This window comes from Pelobates fuscus, chromosome 5 (genome assembly GCF_036172605.1).
Source record: "Pelobates fuscus isolate aPelFus1 chromosome 5, aPelFus1.pri, whole genome shotgun sequence".
Lineage (NCBI taxonomy): Eukaryota > Metazoa > Chordata > Amphibia > Anura > Pelobatidae > Pelobates > Pelobates fuscus.
In genome coordinates this window covers 225,199,277-225,223,013 of record NC_086321.1, presented here as the reverse complement: position 1 = coordinate 225,223,013, position 23,737 = coordinate 225,199,277, and the positions used below count along the sequence as shown (strand labels likewise).

At 40.1% G+C, this 23,737-nt stretch overlaps 1 protein-coding gene across 4 annotated transcripts in view; it reads right to left on the bottom strand.

The window, feature by feature from the left end:
- Positions 1-23,737, bottom strand: part of KANK1 (KN motif and ankyrin repeat domains 1) — a 148,075-nt gene that overhangs the window by 89,013 nt on the left and 35,325 nt on the right. Inside the window, exon 1 of one of the 4 annotated variants that reach the window (XM_063455079.1) lies at positions 13,654-13,944. The exons of 1 other annotated variant lie outside the window; for it this stretch is intronic. The gene's annotated coding sequence lies outside the window, so the exon portion shown is untranslated. Of the gene's footprint in view, positions 1-11,911; positions 12,116-12,139; positions 12,358-13,653; positions 13,945-23,737 lie in introns of those variants that run through there. 2 more of the 4 variants (XM_063455078.1, XM_063455076.1) reach the window with 2 other exon arrangements.

Below are 23,737 nucleotides of genomic sequence, written 5' to 3'. Positions count from 1 at the left end.
ACATAATCCAAAGCCTAATTTCTAGATTACATATATAGGCTATATACATAATATTTACAGAAACACATATGTGCACATGCAACGCACAAGTGTTCATGTGACACTTGCACGATACTGAAAATGCCCGATTGCATGATTACTTGCTCTGCATCAGTGCAACGCACATGTAATGACAAAGACTGTGTACACATGGAATGCTTGGCTAGTTTGAACTGAACTCATTGATCCTCCCCTACATTACAATCCCATACAGAGGCACAGTCTCACAGGGCCCTTCCCAGCTTTGTCATTATATGCTAGTGTCATACCTGCATGCTAATGTGGAGTGTCCGTGTCTGGAGGGAAAATGCGAACAAGTAATGACTAGCTGAACGTTATTGCTGCTTAGCATGACATATTTATATTACTTTGTGTTTATTTTCATGGCAAACTGTATAGGGGAATGCAGACCACCCACATTTTTTTCTAGTGAGTGATTACTTAGTATTTTTTTTTATTAACGTGTCAAACCTACTCAAATGTCTCATAGATCCAAAAATTACAAATATTCGAGAATTACTCAGGAAGCAAACAGAAGATGGACTACAGTCCGATTATACTTATTACATGTATATATATGAAAACCAATATCACATCATGTCTAAAATGGTCTATAAATGGCAAATTTGTATTCCTGGAGGCAAACAAATTAACACAGTTAGTATTCTGTGAATTGTGAATCTTAATGCAAAAAGATAAGTAGCAATTTAATTCAGAAGAAAATGGTGCAAACATTAACGTAAACTCACTTTTTATACATGAACCCCAGACTATTTCTAAGACATAGGGCACATTAATAACAATGGTTGTCATTGCTCAAGTATATATCAGCTATAAAAACTGTATTTTTAATCTAAATGATTGCTATCCAAGATGTAAGTCTGAAGACTGTGCAGTGCTCTGTGTGTGGGACAAATTCTCATGATGGGACATGAGAATTTGTCCCAGAATTCAACATGAGAATTCAACAAAATGCAAATGTTGTTGATGCTTTTTGTCTAACCCAAGTATACCAAAGAAACAAACACATGATACAAAACTTACGCAGTTTTAAACAAAAACCAACAGCAGTCTATAAATCCACCTGCTACAATTCTACGTATTCTTCAAAGAGTTAACAACGAACAAAAGCAGTCTATGAATAGCCTTGCTATTTTTCTAAGCCTTCTTTTATCAAAGTGCAAAGTGATCCCTCAAGGCTACAAAACTGTTAACCTAACAGTGGAGAAAAAAAAAAAAAAAAAAAAAAAGAATAAAGTAAAAATCACGAGCCGCTGCCAAGGCCATTAACCAAGTACTGACGTGCTAACTCGAAGGTATACATGTGGAGAGAATGCTTTTCACATTCCAAGCTTCACTGAAGCGTGTCTCACCTAATCAAAGGTCATATGAGCTCTGCATTGTAGACTGAGTCCCATTGGCATGTTATCAATGACAGCTAGAAAAGAGGAAGGCCCAGTGCCTATTACTGTGCCTTTATAACCTGCTGGAGGTTTAAGGAACCAAACACTAAACCAGCACACTCAGTAAAGCACTGACATAAATGCTGCTTGCACACAGATGGAGTGTATCACGGTTTGGAGATGTATTCCAGGTTTATCTTAATACAGGTTATATTTTCACAGGTGTCTGATCTTATTGTTCTGTTAGGGTGGGAAGATCATTGCAGTTTGATTTCCTCATGCAAGACTTGCAAAGGGTGTACCCAACCTCACCTTTTAAGGTGGAAACTGTACGGTAAATCAACCACCCTGAAAAGCAATGCAGTCACACAGGCAAACACAGAGAAATGAATAGGTTTGGTTTCAGGAATCTACAGCCTAGTACTAGTAGCAGTAGCTAAACAACAAAAGGTTACACTAATGACAGTCACTGCAAGTTATCTGCCCTATGGTTAATAATAAGCATTATAATATGTTTCATTTAATGATGACTTGCCTTAAATAGAACTTCTTGAAGTGATACCATGAAATGTTTACATGACAGGTGTATATTAAAGGGACACTATAGTCACTAGAACAACTACAGCTTAATGTAGTTGTTCTGGTGAGAACAGTCATTCCCTGTAGGCTTTTTGCAGTAAACACTGGCTTTACAAAGAAAAGGCAGTGTTTACATTACAGCCTAGGGGTACCTCCACTAACCACTCCTCAGAGGGTGAGGTGCTTCCTGAATCCTGGGGCAGTGCTTCACAGTGTGCAGCAGTGAGGATCAGCATCTCCACCTTCTGCATGGAGACGCTGAACTTTCCCCACAGAGAGGCAATGAATCTCCATGAGGAGATGTTAATTGGCCAAGCCGGCATTTGGCCCCACCACTCCTCCTATGGGAAAACATTAGATTGGCTTAGAGCATCAATTCTGATGTCAGCCAAGCGGGCAGGCCGGAGGTGGGGCCAGCATCGGCGGACCCATGCAGCGCTGGAACTTTTCTTACATTGTAAGAGGGACAAGTGGGGGCAAACCACCTAAATGGTGGTTTAAACATTATAGGGTCAGGAATACACTTTTGTGACCTGACCCTATATTGTTTCTTTATAGTCAGTTCAATTGCACTTGCTAAATCGTTGGAAGATTTCTAGATACCAATGTATTACTAAACATTCTTGCAAGTAAATCAGTATTTTTATTTTTCCCCTAGAAAATCTAGATTACCATGCTTAAGGAATCAGAATCACAGACTTCTCAATGCAGCTCAATGAGAAGTCTTTGCAAGGCAGGCGCTTTGGGCAATTGCTGAGTTTTGCTCCACTGAGCTATTCAAACCAAAACGTAACAGAACTAGGTGTCTGAAAGCCAGGGGAGTGTGACAAGGTTACTTTATAAAAGTACTTTATAAAAACAACTTTTATAAATTTCTTTTGAAATCTTCACTTTAAGAATCATTTATTTATTTATTAATTTTAAAAGAGGTCATTGCTCATAAAGTACTTTAGCAAGTTTTAGGGGTCTGAAATGCTTTAGGGTTCTGGAGTGTCCATTTAAATTAAGAAAATGTTATAAACCGGACTTTGCTTTTAAAATACATTGTGTAATCAAAGGTTATTGAAGGTGTGATCTCAGGATAGCCAATAAACTGACACATACCAATGTAAATAAGGAGCAGTAACCCCTTCATGACATAAAATAACTTGCATTACTTGACACCAAAACATCCCGGTACATTAATGTAAAAAGCAAGTCACTCTGCAGTACAATATGCACTAGCCAGTAGGCTAGTAAATATAAAAATTAATGTGAACAGGGTATTTCTGACTACATATATACTTAAAAATTTTATTAGGAAAAAAAAAAGTGGATCTCCCACATAATTAAAATTTTTCTATTCCTTTTACTGCCACTAGATGGTAGAATATGTTCAAAGAACAAAAAAATATCCAATCGTGAAACTTTTCTGTTCCATATTCATCTACAGTACATTCAATTCTGTCACTACTAAGGTTTATCTTTACAAACAAACCAGTATTACAAACACAGAGGGCTGGTCAAAATACCATAAACAAGAACACAATAATTGGTTACTCCATCATCGGTCAGTCAAGCATGATTAAACACAAAAGAAATACATGTAGATGGGTTGAGGAAACATTACACTGAGAATGTTACGATACAATAAGCCATGCTATACAGTTGATACACCCAGCAGTCTGTAAATGGTAAATTACTATTAGAACAAAAACATTAGGTCATGTAAAATGTTTAGATACAGGTTTGGTGTAGGTAGAAATTGCTTTTGTTTTCAACTTGTGATGGACAATAAGAAGTTACCATATACAAACACACTATTTAATAAAGCTTAAATAATACAGTGATATTTTCATAAAATGCACAAATTTAAGCCTGCAGACAACTCCACAGTCAAATATTTTCTATAATCGCACATTTCCTGAAATTAGTTTGGGTCCTACTCTCACTGCCCTTGGTCAATAGGGTTTAAATTCTATGGAAACTGATTTTTAAAAATATCTACGGCCCAGGAAAAGGTATGCTACTATACCCTTAAGAAAATATTATTCTCATACTATGCTGCTATATAGTTAGTTATATAGCTGAAAAGAGACTTGTGTCCATTAAGTTCACCCTTATTACACACATAAATACTACACATGCGGAAGAGCAATGTTTAATTTAGACATGTTGTCTGCAAGCCTGGTTTACTATTTACTCTTCATGGTTGACAAAACAAGACATGGATAGATTAAATATTTGATCACAACATCCAATTAAGCCGTGAATAAAAGAAACCAGTTTAAACAACCATGGACTATTTAAATATAACCTTGTATAATAGGTCAGAAATCTAAGAAATCGGTTACTGTTCTAGAAAAGTGCTCACATTTCTCATTCCATCCCATTGGCCTGGGAGCAGAGAGATCACATTCTAGCGAGCAGAAGTGTGCCAAGAGATCACAAACCCACACCTCACAAAATTTCAAATGGACAAAGAGGAACAATTTAAAATTGGGGTGGGTGGTGTGGCCAGGTGTGGGGGTTCTTCCGAGAAATTTTAGCTAGCTTACAAATAACAATTTATGGAACTAAAATGTAATCTAGGACAAGAACCAGGGGTCAAGTCCTGGGGAATAAAGTGTGGGAACTCACTCGAGTTCCCCCGTCACCCCACCACCAGAAAAAAAAAAAACTTGCATGCATATATAAACACGTACACACACACACTCAGGTGCACACACACACTCACAGACACACACACACATACGTACATACATACACTCACAGACACACACTCCCAGACACACACACACACACACAAACACACCCAGACACATACACACACACACACACACTCCCAGACACACACACACTCCCAGACACACACACACACACACATCCACTCAAAGACACACACATACACACTCACAGACACATGCAAACACTCACTCACAGACACATACACACACACACTCACAGACACATACACACACACATCCACTCACCGACACATACACACACACACACACATCCACTCAAAGACACACACACTCACAGACACATACACACACTCACACTCACAGACACACACACACACACACACACACACACTCACAGACACACTCACAGACACACTCACATACACACTCACAGACACACTCACATACACTCACCGACACATACACACACTCCCAGACACATACACACACACTCACAGACACACACACTCACAGACACACACACTACCAGACACAGACACATACACGCACAGACACATACACACACTCACAGACATACACACATACACTCACAGACACACACACATACACACAGACACACTCCCAGACACATACACAGACACACACATACACTCACAGACACACACACATACACTCACAGACACACACACATACACTCACAGACACACACACATACACTCACAGACAGACACACACACACACACACACTCACAGACACACATGGTAATGATGATTCATGACATGTTAAGTGATGATTCAGTCAGTATTTGTTCAGTGAAGTGGCGGCAGAGCATCACAGAATGTGATGTATTTTGTGTGCAATAGCCCTTAAGATCATCATATACTAAATGCTTCCAATCATGTGAAATAAGAAGGCAAGATAGTAATTTTGTGAATTTTGTTGCATAAATTACTGTACAGCGATACCTTCAAATTTGAATTTACAGAATAAATGGAGCACAAGAACAGAATTTGTTGCGGATTTAGCTTTGTATTTTCTAACTCTATTCTCTGCAACATTCTCATCCAACCTGCCTTGCCTCCCTCTCCTGATGGGAAACAAATCATCTGTGGACCAGAGGGGGGCATGAAGAACCCATGCCTCATCTGGCACAGAGCTCATAATAATGGTTATCGAGGGGCTCAGGAAGTAATGGTAGTTTTTCCTGACACATACACTCCCAGACACATACACTCACAGACACATACACACATACACTCACAGACACACAGACACACTCCCAGACACATACACAGACACACACTACCAGACACAGACACTCACAGACATACACACACACACACACTCACATACACAAAAATAATTTGTATATTTTGTTTTAAATTTAAAAATGTCCACCCAGCCTCCCTACCTGGAGAGCTGGCGTGGACCTGTCCCTGGGGTCCAGTGGGGCTTCAGTGCGGCCGGCTCTTGTCTCTCCCTGTCAGACGCGGCGAGGGAGCTGTGTCCTCTCTGCTCCCTCTCGCCGCGCGGGCTGTCTGCTGATGCCGGGAGCCGGAAATGACGTCATATTCCGGCTCCCAGCATCAGCAAACGGCGCGGCGAGAGGGAGCAGAGAGGACACAGCTCCCTCGCCGCGTCTGACAGGGAGAGACAAGAGCCGGCAGGGGGGGGTCCTTCAGGTGGCCATTAGGCCACCTCTTGGGCCCCCCCATGACAGGGGGAACACGGGGGGCATTTGGGGGCGGCATTTTTTGCCGCTCCTTGAGTGCCTGCAGGAACATAAACGGGAACGGCGTTCCTGCACTAAAAAAAGTGCAGGAACGCCGTTCCCACGCGTTCCTGCAGGACTCGAGCCCTGACAAGAACAATATATTTTATTCACACAGACTGATTTCTAAACACATTTATTGTAGTTTAACAACACGAGTATTATTGCTGTTGAATTCTGTTATACACTCACATACAACAACAATACACAGCTCCTAGAAAAGATGGACAGAGGGATTTGGGCTCAAGATAGGGCCTGTAAGGATAGGGATAATTGAGAGATATGAAAACACGTTAACTAAGAGGTACTTCACACACCAACATGTTAAGTGCAAAGCAATATGTAGGTAAGGTTAATGTTAGTTGTGTCATGTGTTTTGTTTTGTTTTTTTAATCAATAATTAAAGGATCATTTGAATCATCATTATTATTTTGCAATGCTGGAAAGTGCATACATAGTACTTGGAGCACCCTGAGCCTGCACTCATGTCTGAGAGTGGGTAATAACAGCAGTAGCTTGTATATACCGGTAATTGCTGCTGCTTTTCAACAATACACCAGAACGGTTAATCAGGCAGATGGGATGTGCATGTCAATTTTATCAAAATATACACACACAAAAAAATAGAGAATGCACACTCTCTACAACAGAGAGCTAAGCGGCAGACTGGACATGGGTGGCCTGCAACTATCTCAACAGTAAACCACAGTAGTGTTTAGTAAACGGTTCACTGTAAACTGACAGAAACCATATAATATAAGGACTATATATTTTTTGAGCAGTTCCTATGTGATGACTGGAATTGTGGATGTGCACTTTGCAGTACACTGAGGAGCATTTTAAAACGTTAACTTTTTAAAGTAACTTAAAAAAAAAATTGACAATTTTTAAATGCCTTAAGAACATATAGTCAGATTTTACCAAGACCTTTAATACTATTTATCTTATTAGCCACCCTTATGCAACTCTTCCCCCAACTTACAGGTTTTCCCTTTTTTCTCCAATTATTCCTATTTTGCGCTAAGAATTAGATTTATGTGAGTTTTAGTTCAACTCTTTGCTTTTTAAGCTGGCTGCTTAATTACAACTCCCAGAAACTCCAGCAATTTATATAAAGAACTGCATTTTCTACGGAAGGTTAAGGGAGTATCATAACTGGAGAAATCACTTACTGGTGTTAGCAGAGCTCAATGCATATAGTTAACAGGCCAAGGATTTTGCTTTTTGTTAAACTTTTGTCGCTATATACTATAGCCACTGCTGCCCAAGAGTTAAGTGCTGGATGTTGTTTTTATTAGCTTGACATGTTTTTTTTTCCCATGGTGCATAACACAGCTGGAAGAATCCATTTTGCCATATGTAGCAATGCACATTGCAATACACATGCTGAAATATAATGTGGCATTAAGATGAAAAGCAAGTGGTATCAATGGGTGCTGGGTATACAATGAATGAAGTTAGACAATAAGCTTTCCAGTTATCCAGTTTTGATAATCACATGTCCACCTTAGGCTCATCGTCTTGTTTGTAACACTGGTTACAATAAAAGGGACATGTCATCTCAGAGTACATGTAACGAAGGACGGCCAATATGTAATGTGCTGCCGGGTTCTAATATGTGTACAAAACTTTTGCAGCACAAGCTTTTTTAATGATGATATACAGTTTATTGGGGGAAACTATCTGGTGTTCCTAGAATCTAAACACAACCTGGAATCTGGACACAAGAGAAAATAACGGAGATGGTGGGGAAATATTGCCTGTCAAACCAAATTTGGAACAAATTGCAATTACCGGTATCTGACTTGAGTAGAACCAGTGTTCTACTCAAGTCTATTCATGATCTTTTGCTGGTGTAGACCACCTGCTTAAATTTTTGATGTGTATTGCATTGAGAAATGTGGTCTTTCTACACACACTGCTGTTAGCGAAGTCTGGTCATTCTCCTTTGATCTCCCTCAGTAACAGATTCTTTCAACTATAGAGGTAGATTTTATTTATTTTTGTTACAAGATTCCTATGAAAGGATCAGATAGACATTCACCTATAAAGTGCAGTGCAAAACAATCGACAAGCTTAAATGGACTCTCCAGTCCAAACATCTGTTTTCCTGGCACTACAGAATCCTGCAGTGCCCGCCTCCCTCCCACCCTCATCCCATGTTGCTGTGCTGAAGGAGTTAAAACCCCTCGGTGCTGGGCCAGGCTCCGCCCATGATCCTCCCCCGCTGAAGTCAGCCGACCGGGGAGACCTAACGCGCATGCGGGGCAATGTCCGCGCGTGCGGGCATTAGACCTCCCCATAGGAAAGCATTATGCTTTCCTATTGGGATTCCGGCAATGCTGGAGGTCCTCATGCATAGTGTGAGAACGTGCAGCGTCGTTTAAAACACTTTTCAGGTTTTAACAAGCCAGAAGTCCCTCTAGTGGCTGTCTGATAGACAGCCACTAGAGGAGGACTTAACTCTGCAAGGTAAATATTGCAGTTTATAAAAACTGCAATAATTACACTTGCAGGGTTAAGGGTAGTGGGAGTTGGCACCCAGACCACTCCAATAGGCAGAAGTGGGCTGGGTGCCTGGAGTGTACCTAAAAATGGAAATAGAAATTACCCTTGCTAAAAATGTAGATATGTACCAAGGATTCCTCTAAGTCCTCAAAACAAAAGTATATATACATTTAGGATATCTGCAAAATAAGGCAATATAGTGTAATGACATAATAGCATGTTATGTTTGGCTGAACAAGAATGAAACTTTTTGACCATGTCTATATGATATCTGTATTTGTATATTCAGTTCCAGCCCATGATTTGCTGTTTGGATGTTTGAGATAAAGGGACATTATAAGCATCATAGCCAGTACAGTTGCATACCCCAACATTATGAATTATGCAGGTATGTCAATGGTGATGTCCATAATGAATGGGCCTGAACGGAAAAGGGGGGTCACTAAAGGGTTGAAGGGCCTGTCTAGAATCATGTGCCTGTGTTGTGCTGCCCGAGGACAGTTTCCTGGTGTACCCTGATGAGCGACACTAGGGAACTAAATCAGGACAGGACCCTGAAGCATTGTGTTGCCTTCAGCACACTGTAGTGATAATTATGCAAAGGGTCTATTGGTAACAATGTAAAATAATTTGATCCCATTGAGGTTAACCCATACCACAGCTCTGTCCTCACTATTTCTACCCAAAGTTGGACAAGAAAATAAGGAAATTCACAAACTCTTTATATCTATATCCATGAAGTTTAGTAATTAGGGTGCTTAATTTATACCTTTAACATAGTGATGGACATGACAAGGTACCTTATAGACACATTTCTCTCTCAGAACTCTTGAAGATGATATCTGGAAAGGATTGAAATGTAAATGCCACAACATTCATAGGACTGCAAGGTGCACAAAATGATTCCATAAGAGGGTGCTATTTATTGAATAAGCCACTTTTGTTCAATGCAAGATGGTATTTGGGCAACATCACAGGGGCATTACAGGCTAGAGTTGCCAACATTTCCCCTACATATAGATGACTAGTAAATGTTTATGAAGAGGTAGTTCAGCATACAGTGCCAGTTCCATTTCTCACATAAGATGAAGATGCTTCAAAAGTGGACAACATCTGTGCAGTAGATGTTATCAGCTTAAAGGGACACTATACTATATAGTCACCAGAACAAATACAGCTTAATGTAGCTGTTTGTGTCTGTGTGTATATGTATGTATGTATGTATGTATGTATGTATGAAAAGGCAGTGTTTACATCACATCATAGAAACACTTCTAGTAGCAGTCAGTCAGATGGCCTCTAGAGGTGCTTCATGGGTCAGTGCTGCACAATGTACAGCATTGCACTTAGTGCTCCCCACAGAGATACAATGATTCAATACATCTCTATCAGAAGATACTAACCGGTTTTGCAGCACATGCACAATAGCCTCCCAATTCTTTTCTACAGAAAAGCATTGGATTGGCTGAGATTGTCAAATTTAGTGATCTCAGCTAAGGAGGCATTGGAAAAAAATGCGAGTTTTACACCTTTTTAAATTAAAGAAAGAGTGAGAAGGGGGGTGTTCTACACTGTGCTTTTAAAACTATATATTTTTTTAAATTCCTGTCACTATAGTGTTCCTTTAATGAAAGTTCCAATCCAAGTTTTTGCAAAACGATCGATAGGAGAAACTATGAGGGTGCCTAGCCACGGATTGTATAATGGGTTGAATTGGGAGGGGGGGGAAGCATAAGTTTCCGCTTGTGATACGAGTGCAAACTTATTTATTATGGTGTGTTTAGCGTGTCAAATGGTTTTAATCTATGTTAAGCCGTAATGTAAAATAACCTAATTGATTTCAGAACATTTAGAATAATACAAACACGGCTTTATCTGCCAGGTCTATGGCAGGTCCCAACATACCTGCAAGAAGATGCCACAGAGCAGATGTCTGTTCCCATCAGACGGCTGCTGATGGAATATAGCATGATGTAACAATGGAGGCTCCCACCATTGCTACATTTTTGACAAATCTTTGATTTGTAGATAACCCAAAGTATTTTGATTGCATTGACCAGTTTATTAGCGTATATAATGGTTGTATTTATAAAATGGTTTTCTGCAGGATATATCGTTATACAGATGGCTTTACAGCCTCTTGAGTTGCAGAGGGCCATGCTCAAATGCTCATTGCTAAAAAGTTGTGCAAAAATATAAAACGCAAAGAATCATAGATGGAAGAAAGCTACTAGAGGTGGATTTAACCCTGCAATATAAACATTGTAGTTTTTACAAAATGTTTTACATTGAAGGGGTAAAACTAGAAGGACCACTGCACCCAGACTACAGTGAGATATTGTTCCTTTAATTCCAAGTTTTCAAACAAATATAAATAGAGAACAGGTTCTACTAGTTTTCGTTAATGCTATCAGAACCCAGCCGTTAAATACCTACCATCAATGCATACTAAAATATCATGTCATATACTGCGTGTTAATACATGAACGCTATCTGCACCTATATAAAACAGCAGGATAAACATTTTTTACACATTGTTACATTTAGAAAACTCGTATTGTTTTGTACTTATGGGTGTAGGAGTACATTTAACAAATTCTCTGTCACTTATCACCATACAGGGACATGTGGGAACCACAGTAACACGGCCTAATTGCATTCTAGCAAATGTTACCAGAAACAATTAAACACCGTAATTATTCCTACCTGTATACTTTGGAAATACAACGTATACTGAGCATTTCTATGCTATCAATGAATGAGCAGATTATACAAATCGCAGCTGCAATATTAGATAGTAGTTGCATGCAGATCCATTTGTGCTGAAACTGTAAGCTGCTTTAGAACAACAATATTATACTGTAAAGTCACCATCAATCGCTGCAACGGAACATTTTCAGCTTGAAATAAAACAAACCCTTACCTGCAGCCAACAGGTCTATTTGATACGTACAAGAAAAAGTGCATTAGCAGTCAGGTGGCATATGATTCCAGAACGACACCTCACAAGAAGATCTTAAATACAGTGAAGTCAGCTGGCTAGAAAAGTTTGCTTCTAAGTATAGCTGACAGGCATCCCACATCCAAATCTCTCTGGCCTATTCAGAGATGATGACAGACACCCAAGTAAATGGAGAGTCAATGTATTTACCTCCTGTCATCCACCTAACATGTAGTTGGAACGAAAAGGTAACTTTCTTTCTGGCTCAGGAAGTCGGTTTCTTCCAACAGCTGGTGGACATACAGGACATTTCTTCTCTAGTATTTCTCTTCTGCATGTGAACACTTTAAAATGTCCAAGCCATTACAGCCTCGACATCCTTCATTCTCTTTGGTTGTTTATTAACTGGGTAGTGTGACACGAACTGTGAAGGTGATTAGGCAGCACTGTACGTGACACTTTCACAGAATACACCTTCCTGTCCCTCAGAGCTTTTCTCAATGACACTGTCAGTTTGTGAAAACTGCTGATTACAGCATGACTAAAGTGGCAGGTTATTCTGCATGTAGTGTGAGAAACAGCTGCCCAGTGTCTGTGTCTATGGTCTAAATACATGATACATACAAATCTTTGGCTCTCATTACTGTATCCATTGGAGACAATTTAAAGGAAAACAGTAGGTGGGAAATTGTTAATATTTAAAATCTTCTCTCTGTCATTTTAAATTTGTTTAGATCTGTTAAGACATTCTGCAAAGATTAAATATACAATTTGATTTATTTATTACAACAGAAGTATGGTGCCTGCCTGCTACTGCTTCAAGTAATTCCACAGCAGAGTGCTGAATATGGTGCAATAAACACATAAATCAATGATCCCACCGAATGATCTACTTTTAGACATTATTCTAAAATTCTTTAGAAGTCCAGCCCGGACCATTTTCACATTATGAGGCAGATTAGAATTCAATGATTTGTTCTTGCTTATACCACATGATATGACAAATGGAAAGCCCTTTAACCCCTTAAGGACCAAACTTCTGGAATAAAAGGGAATTATGACATGTCACACATGTCCTGTGTCCTTAAGGGGTTAAAAAAATGTATTAAACTAAAAATACTATTTCACATTTTAATTTTCAGATTTTTTATTTCAAATAAAATAGTTAATAACATTTTAGGTTATTATTTGTACGTAACCCAAATATGTAATGTAATAAAATTATAGTGATATAAAGTGTAACAAAAGCTATTGGTTAGAATGTTAAGACAGGTAGACCGGTAAAGTGATGCCATAAATTACATTCAGCCTGCCCTCATTAGCCCATCACGGTCATGAATTAGAAGACCAGTTAAACCAGTATCAAAAACACACCACATTCAACACAGGACACAACTTTCCAGAGGAGTTGCACATATGCAAGAAAGTCAATGCCATAATCCATTGCATAGATTAAAGTCTGTGTGACCAAGATGCACAGGTGTTGGAACACTACTCCAAACAACATCAAGTGTAAGCTATGCAAATGATGTAGATGACTTGTAACAGCAATTATTTTTCTTACCCACATTATTAACTCCTTAAGGACCAAACTTCTGGAATAAAAGGGAATCATGACATGTCACACATGTCATGTGTCCTTAAGGGGTTAAAGTCTTGCTTACAAGCATAGGTCCAGCTAAAACTGTCAGTGAGTTGCATTAAAATTCCTACATGTTATTTACCTGTGAGTCCAAACCCTGATCCCTTCAAGTAAGATATTTTGAAATACACAGAAACGGGAACAGGGATCCAAACTTGTACTGCTATGTTGCTCGTCTTTTCTGTTCTGATAACAGGGACTGTCCTGGGACTTTTGCAGCAATTTGTCAGTCTTTTTTTCAGGCAGGTACTATCCAATCTGTCCAATCCTACTTCCAGGCAGGTATTATTTCCTCTGCCAAGACGCTTTCCAGCTCATGGTCCATGTAATCAGACTCTCTAACCACAGATCTACAGACAATGTCACACACCATGACCACAAGAACCAAGACACCAAAATGAAAAACATTCAGCTTGCAACAGTCTTTTTATACAAATATGTAAATTAGGCAGTTTAACCATTCAGGAATTTTCAGCCAACTTTCTCACAAAAATATCAAATAGGGGGAGACGTTAATGGCAATGATAGTCTCAGGGACATTATATTACATAAATCACACTCAAAAGGTAGCAGATAATATCTTCAGAAGTGCTGTGCAAAGCAAAACAAGTGCTAGAGTCACAATTCTGTTTTTCTGTTGGTGGTAGGTTTACTTGACACCTACCCTAGGGCAGAATGGTCTTATCTCATGTAAAAATATTCCAAAAACCCAAACAGACAAAGATATGACAAATTCAGCATATACTGTAATACTGCACAGCTCCAAGTTTATGATTTATCAGGGAAGTTAGAGATAAGGGAGTAACATTGTTTATGTTCCAGTATCAGCCAGATGGTAAAACATATACAATCACGGGCCTAGGTAGGCCGTAACTGGCACACTATGTCATCATACAATACTAAATAAATGTATTTGTTATTTGACTGTTAAATATGTCATAGCAACATACCACAAACAAAGAAGCAACAAAGTATGAACTATTTTTTTGGATAACATTTCAGTTTAAATAAATTATATTCCTCTTTTTAACAAACCACTATAGTAAAAAAAAAAATATCCTTCACTGTTATAGACAGAAAAAAAGGAAAACAAACTAAAGAACAGTCTAGCTGAACACCTTTTTTTTTTTTTTTTTTAATTTAAAGTGTTTTATGGTGTTCCAAAACTCTTCAGGGTAATTTAAGCAGCACCATAACCCTCCTCAATAATTTAGTATTTTTGAAAGATAAGATCTTCATGACTCTTCCAATGGTGTTGGGATTTCAGAGAAACCAAGTCAAAAGATATACAAAGACAAAGTCCCCACTTTTTCTTAGTATTTTCCCTACGTTTTGATTAAAAAAAAAAAAAAAAAAAAGTGGTGCATCCTCTGCAAAGACACCAGATGGTAATAGAGCCATGTTAACACAGGGTGGGTGGAGTTCAAGCTCCAGGCCCAGACTACTGATTAACCTGTCAACTTTGAGGCCTTCTCTTCCCTCTACTCCTGATTGAGCAGTAAGTGAGCTTATGGCTTGTCTCTGATTTCGTCAGGGGATGTCTTTGCAGTCAGAGCGCTTATAGGTATGAAGCTGGTATGGGCATGCTGCTGGAGATTGCAGGGAGGATGGGGATACAGATCTCCCAGTATCATGCAGTGTATATGGGAGTAAGTAAAAGATTTTGAGAGACCGATAAGAAAAGACCAGAGTTAAAGAAATTGGAAATAGAGACTGGTGAAGAGAAATCCACTGGACACATTCAGAAGTCTTGCGTAGTCCATGCCTTGATGCATCAGAGCTGTTTTGGCAGCACAAGGGGGACCTACTCGATATTAGGCAGGTTTCAATGTTGTGGCTGATCAGTGTACATCATACATGTATATAAATACACGGATATGGCTCACAATATACACATTATATTGTATAATTTAAATGCCTTAAAAACTACATTGCATCATGTGTATCACATATGAACATGCATCAGACACACACAAACACATTCACACTCCTAGAATTAAGTAGGGATCGACCAATTATCGGTTTTGCCAATATTATCCGGCTATATTCAGATTTTTTGTAAGTATCGGTATCGGACGATAATCACCAGTAATACCGATAATGAGGTGGGCTGGCGTGTCCATAAGGCGGTACAAGCGGCCGCCTTAGGGCGCACCGGCCCAGGGGTTTCTAGAATAGAGTGACCGGCAGGAGGTGGGTGCACAGCGATCCCTCCTGCTGAGCACTCTGTAGCGTGGCCGAGCGGAGCAGTGCCCACCGCAGTACAGGAACTTATGTTTCCTGTAGGGGGGAGAGAAGGAAAGAACATTATGGGGCTGGGGATGGGGGGAGGAAAGAACACTATAGGATGGGGAGGGGGGGAGAAGAACAAAACACTATAGGACGGGGGGAAGGAAAGCACACTAGGGAGGGGGAGAAAGAACACTATGGGACAGGGGAGGGGGGGGAAAGAGAAGAACATAAAGGGAGGGCACTAAGGTACAGGGAAGGGAAAAGGAACACTGGGGTAGAGGGGGGACCACTAAAAGAGAAGGGAGAGGAACATTAAGGTGAATTGGGGGGGAGGGGGAAGCGCACTAAGACAGGGGGAGGAGTTCCTACCGCACATCTTTACACACACTGCATCCACTACACACAAACAAATATTCCTGAAAACTTAAAACAAATCTGACTGGCATGTATATTTTGTGCATTTACCCCGTAATAATAATAAAAAAGATTTGCAATAAAAAAAATTAAATAATAATCATGTTTCCAAAACAGAATACAGAATATCAGTATCAGCTCTAAAAAAAAAAAATCAATATTGGTAGATCCCTTGAATTAATTATATTAAATACCTATATGTAATGGTGTGATATACTGGGTTACAAACTAACCAATTGTAGAAAACTAAAATCCAAATTGCAAAAAAGAGGCTAAAGTAGCTAAGCTGTTGTAATTGAGATGTAAAATATCTCCAAAACAGCTACTGTTATTTCAGTTCACGATATTTTGTAGCATATTGATTACACTGCATATTGCATCAGGGAGGAAGTGTAAATAAACTTGGCTAGACCTAGGGTAGCATAACTTTTAAAAACATCATGTGACGGTCGTTTTATATAGGACTGATCTATCCAGTTTGCATATGTGAATGCAATTATAGGTTTGTATATGCCCACAACTGAGAAATAATATGAGCACAGGTATAATTTTAGATAGGTCTGCAACATCCAGTGAAAGGAATACTCCAATCACCATAACCACTAGAATAAGGTTATAGTGAGGTGGAATATTATCTGAGTTAGTAACAGAGGAAGGATGTTAAATGGGGTCATCATCTAAACTTTAGATTATATATTTTATAATTGTTACTTATTTTTTTCCCCAATATAGCCCCCCCAGGGAATATCCTTCCCACTACAGCCACTACCTCACCTCACTAACGCCCTATCCACATAGAGCCCCTATTTACATGCATACACATACATCACAAACAGCAACATTCACACACACACAACCCCATAAAAGCCTTCCTCTCACACATGCAATCCTACAAGCAACCGTTACCCCACAACCACATGCAGCATCTCCCCGGCACACACTACAAGTAGACACACACACAACCATAAACAGCATCCCCAATCAAGCACACAACTCCACAAACAGCATCCCCAGAAACATGCAACACCCCAAGTAGCCTACACTCACATGCCACACAACAAGTAGCCTCCCTCACACAAACCCTTTCATGCAGCCTCCCTCCACTAATATTCACCACCACAAACAACCTTACCCCATAAATGCAACACCAACACTATAAACAGCCTCCACATGCGTGCACACTCTCCCAGCCCTACCCCACTTATCATCCAGCCAACTACCTAGTCACATTCACCATTCAATCATATCCCAAACAAGTCGCACAATACACATACACAAACAAACACACAGAAGCTCGGAGGGTAAATTTAGCCCTGTGTGTAGTAAAATACTCAAAGGGTATACATGAAGTGCCTGTAATTAAAATACCAAGCCAGGGTCAAAAAGACCATGAGAAAATCTTGATATATTTTGAGGCTTAGTGTTTAAGATAGCGTGAAGAGGACACATGCCAACAAATTAAGGAGGATGTTACACAGTCAAGAGAGAAAAGATTATGTCATTATTTCAACTGGGACTAAAAAAAAAAACAAAAACAAAAAAAAACAGGATAAACTTACTTCAGCTCCTCTAAATGAAACTTGCAATCACGTTTTAGCCTGAGATATGAAGTTCACCACTTGAGGTATTTTTCATCACCACCATATACACTTGCTATGACAGGACAAAATACCAACTTTAAAGAGTATGATAACACCTATGTTGTCATAGGAATGGAATTAAAATAATAATAACAAAGTATTTAACCAGGAAAGGTACATTCACTCTGGTTTTCAAGTACGTCGGGGGGGGTTACCTTAGCCCAACATTCAGGGGTTGTTATGATTACCCAATTTAATGGTACTAAAATGGTCTGTTTATTCTAACAGTTATGAGGTTATATAGCCCAACATGGCTGCTTTACTTTGTTATCACAATACAGACAAATAGTGGAGTTATTTTGGAAATACCACAACATTTAAGTTTTCTAAGAATAAGCAAATAAATTACTACTTAAAGTATTATAACTTAAATAACAGAAGAACAGAGAACTTTACTTCAAAGTGAACAATCAAATGATCAAGGAAAGCATGTGGCCGAAACATAGCTTAAAGGTCTAGACCTGCTGTAGTCTTAAGGAGCCAGAGAATCTGGCCTTAAGGTGAGAACAGGTGGCTATATAATCATGCTGCTTGCGATGAGAGAGGTGTAAATCCTAGCTGCCTACTCACACATCCTTCCCGCTTCACACAACAAATTGCTATCCTTTTTCTTGTGACAATAGTCGTCCTATTTACATATAGGAAACCATACTCGAGTACTATACTTTGAAAATGTGAAAAAGGAAGAAGTGCTACTATCCACTTTGGCATAACAACCAGCCATATCTTTCTTTTTGTCTTATTTTTCTCATACGTAAGTACAGCTTGATGAGAATTTAACATACTGCAGAACCACGTGTGACCAAATGCTCCACTAACAGTGAATATCAACTTACACAAGATAAAAACAGAATGAAAGCTTATCGTTCAAAGATGGTATAAAGTGGGTCCTTGGATTCCACAAAGTCCCCAGCAGACATTTCCTTACAGCACAAATGAAAACACAGTGATAATAAAATATAATCCTATGCATTTTGTCTGTAAATACACAAACTTCCTCGGGGGAATAGACAGCAGGATCTGGTGTTGTACTGTGCTGAGCGTGTTTTTTAAACCTCCATGGTAGCGCCAAAATCAATGCTTTTGATTCTTTTTTACTATTGTGTTTTTTGTGCATTAAGGAAGTGTGTGTTGAGGAGTTTGAGGAATCCAAAGACCCACAATATATACAATCATTACTTTGGGACAATCGGTTCCCTTATATCAACTCCTCTTTGCCTTTAAAAAAGTAAGTAAAATGAAAATTACTCACCTCATTTCCAGTGCCGGGACTCCTCTACTACAGACGCCCGTTCTGCCTTTGAGATCTCATCCAAGATCCATTAAGAAGCAATGGATTGTAGGTACTCATGCACGGCCAAACACCACACTCCTCCAATAAAAAACTGCTGCCAGCAGCACTTTATTCCCAGGCAGAGTTTTACTTGGTCTGGAGGAGTAACTACCTCTAGTAGCTGTAAGGAAGACAATAACTAAAGGTGGGTTTAACCCTGCAATGTAAGCATTGCATTTAAAAACTTTTTTTTTTTTTTTAAATGCAATTTTCTAAATCGCAGGGTTAAAGTGACAACTGCACCCGGACCACTTTATGGAGATGAAGTGGTCTGGGAGACTACAGTGCTCCTTTAAACCATCCAGATACAGAGTAAAAATAAGCATATATAGTAACACCTTGTGAAACCACAGCACTTTTCTTAGCTACATTAGTCCAAAAGTGTAGTAGGTACACATAGTTGGTTTGTGGTGGTGTCTGAAAGTAGTTAAAGACTAGGTACCCAAAATACAATTGAGGGGGCAGTTTAATGTAGCTTCCTTGTTGAATCCCTACAGGGGTTTTCTCCCAGCAATCTATTGAAATGCATACCTACAAAGGAAAACCAATTATTCTCTAAATCTCAAATATATTTCTCTTTTTATGGATCCTATGATAATTTTTGGTCTGTTTTATTTGACTGCAGTGGTTAAGGGAACACTATATAGTGATAGGAATACAAACATCTCAAGTGACAGAGTTTTTCTCTGTCAGTACAGCGGAAGCGACTCTTGTGGCTGGAAGACAGCCACTAAATCTGGCTTTAATCCTGCAGTGTAAACATTGCAGTTTCTGAAACACTCAACATTGCAGGGTTAAAAGGTCAGGGCCACTACACCCACACTACTTCATTGTGATCAAGTGGTCTGGATGACTTTAGTGTCACCTTAATATTCACTATAATGTTCCATAAAGTGCTGTTTCAACCAACAAACTAAGTTTTATTGAATGTTTTTTTGGGGGTTGGAGTAACCCTTGTTGCTCCGCTCCCCTTTTAATAACACATTTGACTATAAAATGTCACCTTCAATTCAGCACAGAGAGTTCTCTCTGTAGCCTGGACCTGTGCTTGCTCTAAGCCAGGGGGAGGGAGGAATAGAAGAGGGACCATGGGATAGCACCAAGGGGGAGGGATCATGCCATAATTATATGTCCTTCGTCAGCATGCTCTATGTATTTTATGAACAAAATTCACGTTGGTCAGACCAGAATTCTATTAACCTCTGGCAGGTAAATTAAATATATCTATTTTTTACTAAAATGCAGCACATACAATGTCCATGCTTGTCAGGAAGATTCCCAAGGAGGGACAATACCAAAGAGAAGGTTGCTGCTCGCGGAAGATGGGTGATAGTAGCGCTGGATCTGTGGAGCAGAAGGAAAGTATTGCGAAAAGAAGATAAAGACACATAGAAGATGGACATAAAATAGCTTTTTTGGGGCACTATGCAGGCAAATAAAATTTAGAAAAGTTACACAAAGCATGAAAGGTTCGCTTTAAGCATTTAGGATAAGAATGCTATACAACAATTCAACATGACATCACAACAATAATAGACGTTCTTCTGGGTGGCAAAAGCCGAAGCGGTCTATACACAACGTGCAATTTCTCATACAGCTTTCTGTCTTTGTCCTTTCACTCCAGTTTGACAGCCCCAGGAATTGGGACTTTTTTTTTTTTTTTTTTTTTTTTTTAATAACAAGTTTTAAATAGCATTCACCATAATAAGTGACTTTCCCCTCTGTCCCCCCTGCTGGGTGCAGCCTGGGTGACCCTCTGTCAGATGAACGAGTCCATCCCATGTACAGATACCTCTGACAGGTGAGGTGTAGTGAAGGAGTGAGAGTTACTCGGTGAGCTTCACTCGGCTAAAGACTAGTGCGGACTCAGCTAGTAGTACTCACCGTTAGGTCCATACTTCTCTCTGCCCTTCCGGACCTGCTCAGCGGTCAGTCCGCAGCTCTCATTCACCTTGAAGTGTTGGAGCACCTCGGTCACCAACTTGGAGTGCGCACTGTCCATGGCGGCTGCTCCCGGCACCTGAGCCCAAACACTCGCAGGGTTCTAGAACCCTGGCTTATCCAGCCCACGGTCGGGGGCAATTCGGAGAGAAGTGCACTCATTAGTCAGTGAACAAGTCAGGTAGGGATGCAGGAGGAGAAGGAGGTCCTGACAGGGGAGTAGCTCTGCTCCAGAGTCCTGTGTGGGTCCCTCTGGCACTACACCTCGTCTTCCTCTAGTGAAAGGTGAGCTCTTCCCCTGGACCCGCCTCTGCTCTCACGGGCACTGCCCTCCCCTCTGCTTTTCATGCCTGTGCCAGGCCACAACACTACTTAGCTGGCAGCTCCACCAGATGCTATAGGAGAGCACCTACCCCCAGCTGCACAAAGTATTATAATGTAAACTCACAGACTGCACTTCATAGCCCTGTTCACTTTGCACTGCTACCTATTGCCTCCCCATTGGCTGAAGTGGCACCCAAATTGTGCCTGCCCACACCAGCCTTTTCTACTGGCCTCTGGTACCTTCACATTAGCATTTTTGAGATTTAGCCCCTGGTTAGGGACCGTTTTCTCTTCAGGTCAGTGGAAGCTGCTCGCGTTCTGCCACCTGGAAGTATCTTGGTGCCTATTGTTTACAAACATTCTGAAATGCTGTATAAAATAAATGTTAAATAAATATACATTAGGGCTTGAGACTTTGTTTGTTCCTTTTAAACATTTTTTGGCTGCATTGACAACAGGATTTATCCCAAAATGTATAAAGGACTATGACAAATCAACTTAACCAACTACAAGCAGAAAATGACTAATCCTTTTTAATTGACTAATTTGAAATAGATTGTTTTATGAGAAATCTTTGGAATTTTCAAAGAGGGAAACAATTATTCCACACAGGTCTTCAGGCTTGCCTATCAAATTAAACAACTGCATGCCAGCACACAAAGACTTGCATGATGCAGTCACCTTCTTATAACACTTAAAATAAAGTATTAGCTGGAAAATAAGAATGAATTCTTACAGTAACTTGTCAACATCCCTCAGCCATAGGTAAACAGACAGACTATTATGAGGTACTGCAAGTATACAATCCTCCCAAACCCCCCCAAAAATTTAAAATATACAACAGCAAAAATGACAAACCTTTTTGAACCCACCCAAACTGCAACTCAAAAACAAATTATTATATTGCTTACCTTAAATTGCCTTCGTAACAAAATGTAAGTCTTTTTTTTATTTTATCTTCGGACCAGTGTCTGTATGTAACTTTAACATATGTGTAATTTTAGGTTCTACTTTTTTGAAAAAGATAAGACAGTACAGTGGGACCTCGGTTTACGAACTGAATGCGTTCTCCGGGACGTTTCTTATTGCGAAAAATTTGTAAACCAAAACGCGGTTTCCCATAGGAATGCATTGAAAACCAAATAATCCGTTCTGTAGGTCTGAAAAAAAGTCAAAATGAGCTGGCATGGAAACCAACCCACAATGCAGAACACACAATAAAAGGCATGCAAACAATGAAGCTCAGCTCCCTATCTTTCCACAGCTTGAGAAATGCACCAAAAAGTCCCAAAACAACTGAAAACAATATCCAGAATGGTTCCAAAACTCAATGCAAAAGCCCCTCCAACACCTCCACACTCGACGCCATGTGCTACCCACAGACACCAGCATGCAGGGGGCGGTGCTATAAACCTCCCAGGTGCAGTGCATCCTGGGGAAACTTGCTTTGTATTGCGGAAAAAAGTTGTAAACCGAGGCATTATTTTCAATGGATTTTCATTTGTAAACCGAAAATTATGTTAACAGAGTCGTTTGTAAACCGAGGTCCCACTATTTTTTGAAAAGGATAAGCTAGTGAGCTTGCGTGAAGCTGCCAAACATAGGACCACAAAAGCTGCAGACACTTCAATAGAGGCAAGCAGGGCCAGCCTTAGGGGTGTGCGGCTGCACAGGGCGCCGTGCGGCCGACACAGCTCACACATGGCCGGCCGGGATTAAAAAAAAAAATAATTTGTGGTGGGGGCGGGGCTTACTGTGCGGCGGGGGCGGAGTTAAAAGTGCAGTGTAACTGCTGCAGGGGAAGCAGGAAGGAGTCCCTGCTTCCCCCAACAACCAGAATCCAGGAGCTGCACTGCCTGCTTGCCTCCACAATGAAAAGAGGTAACTGTGTGTGGCTCTCTGCCTGCGTGTGTGTATGACTGTCTGCCTGCCGGTGTGTGAGTGTGTGTGTGACTGTCTGCCTGCGTGTGTGTGTGTCTGTCTGTCTGCGTGTGTGACTGCCTGCCTGCGTGTGTGTGACTGTCTGCCCGTGTGCGTGTGTGTGTGACTGCCTATGTGTGACTGTCTGGGCACACTAGATGGGCTGAATGGTTCTTATCTGCCGTCACATTCTATGTTTCTATGTCACGTATTCATCCACATATAAAAATGTGATTAATTACATTTACTGTTCTGACAGGAAAAGTTGTAGCGAGCAACATTACTGTCTTGAGAGGAAAAGTTGTGCCGAGCAGCAATTAACTCCACATGAGGGTTGATGCTGAGCAGCAATTATGCAAATG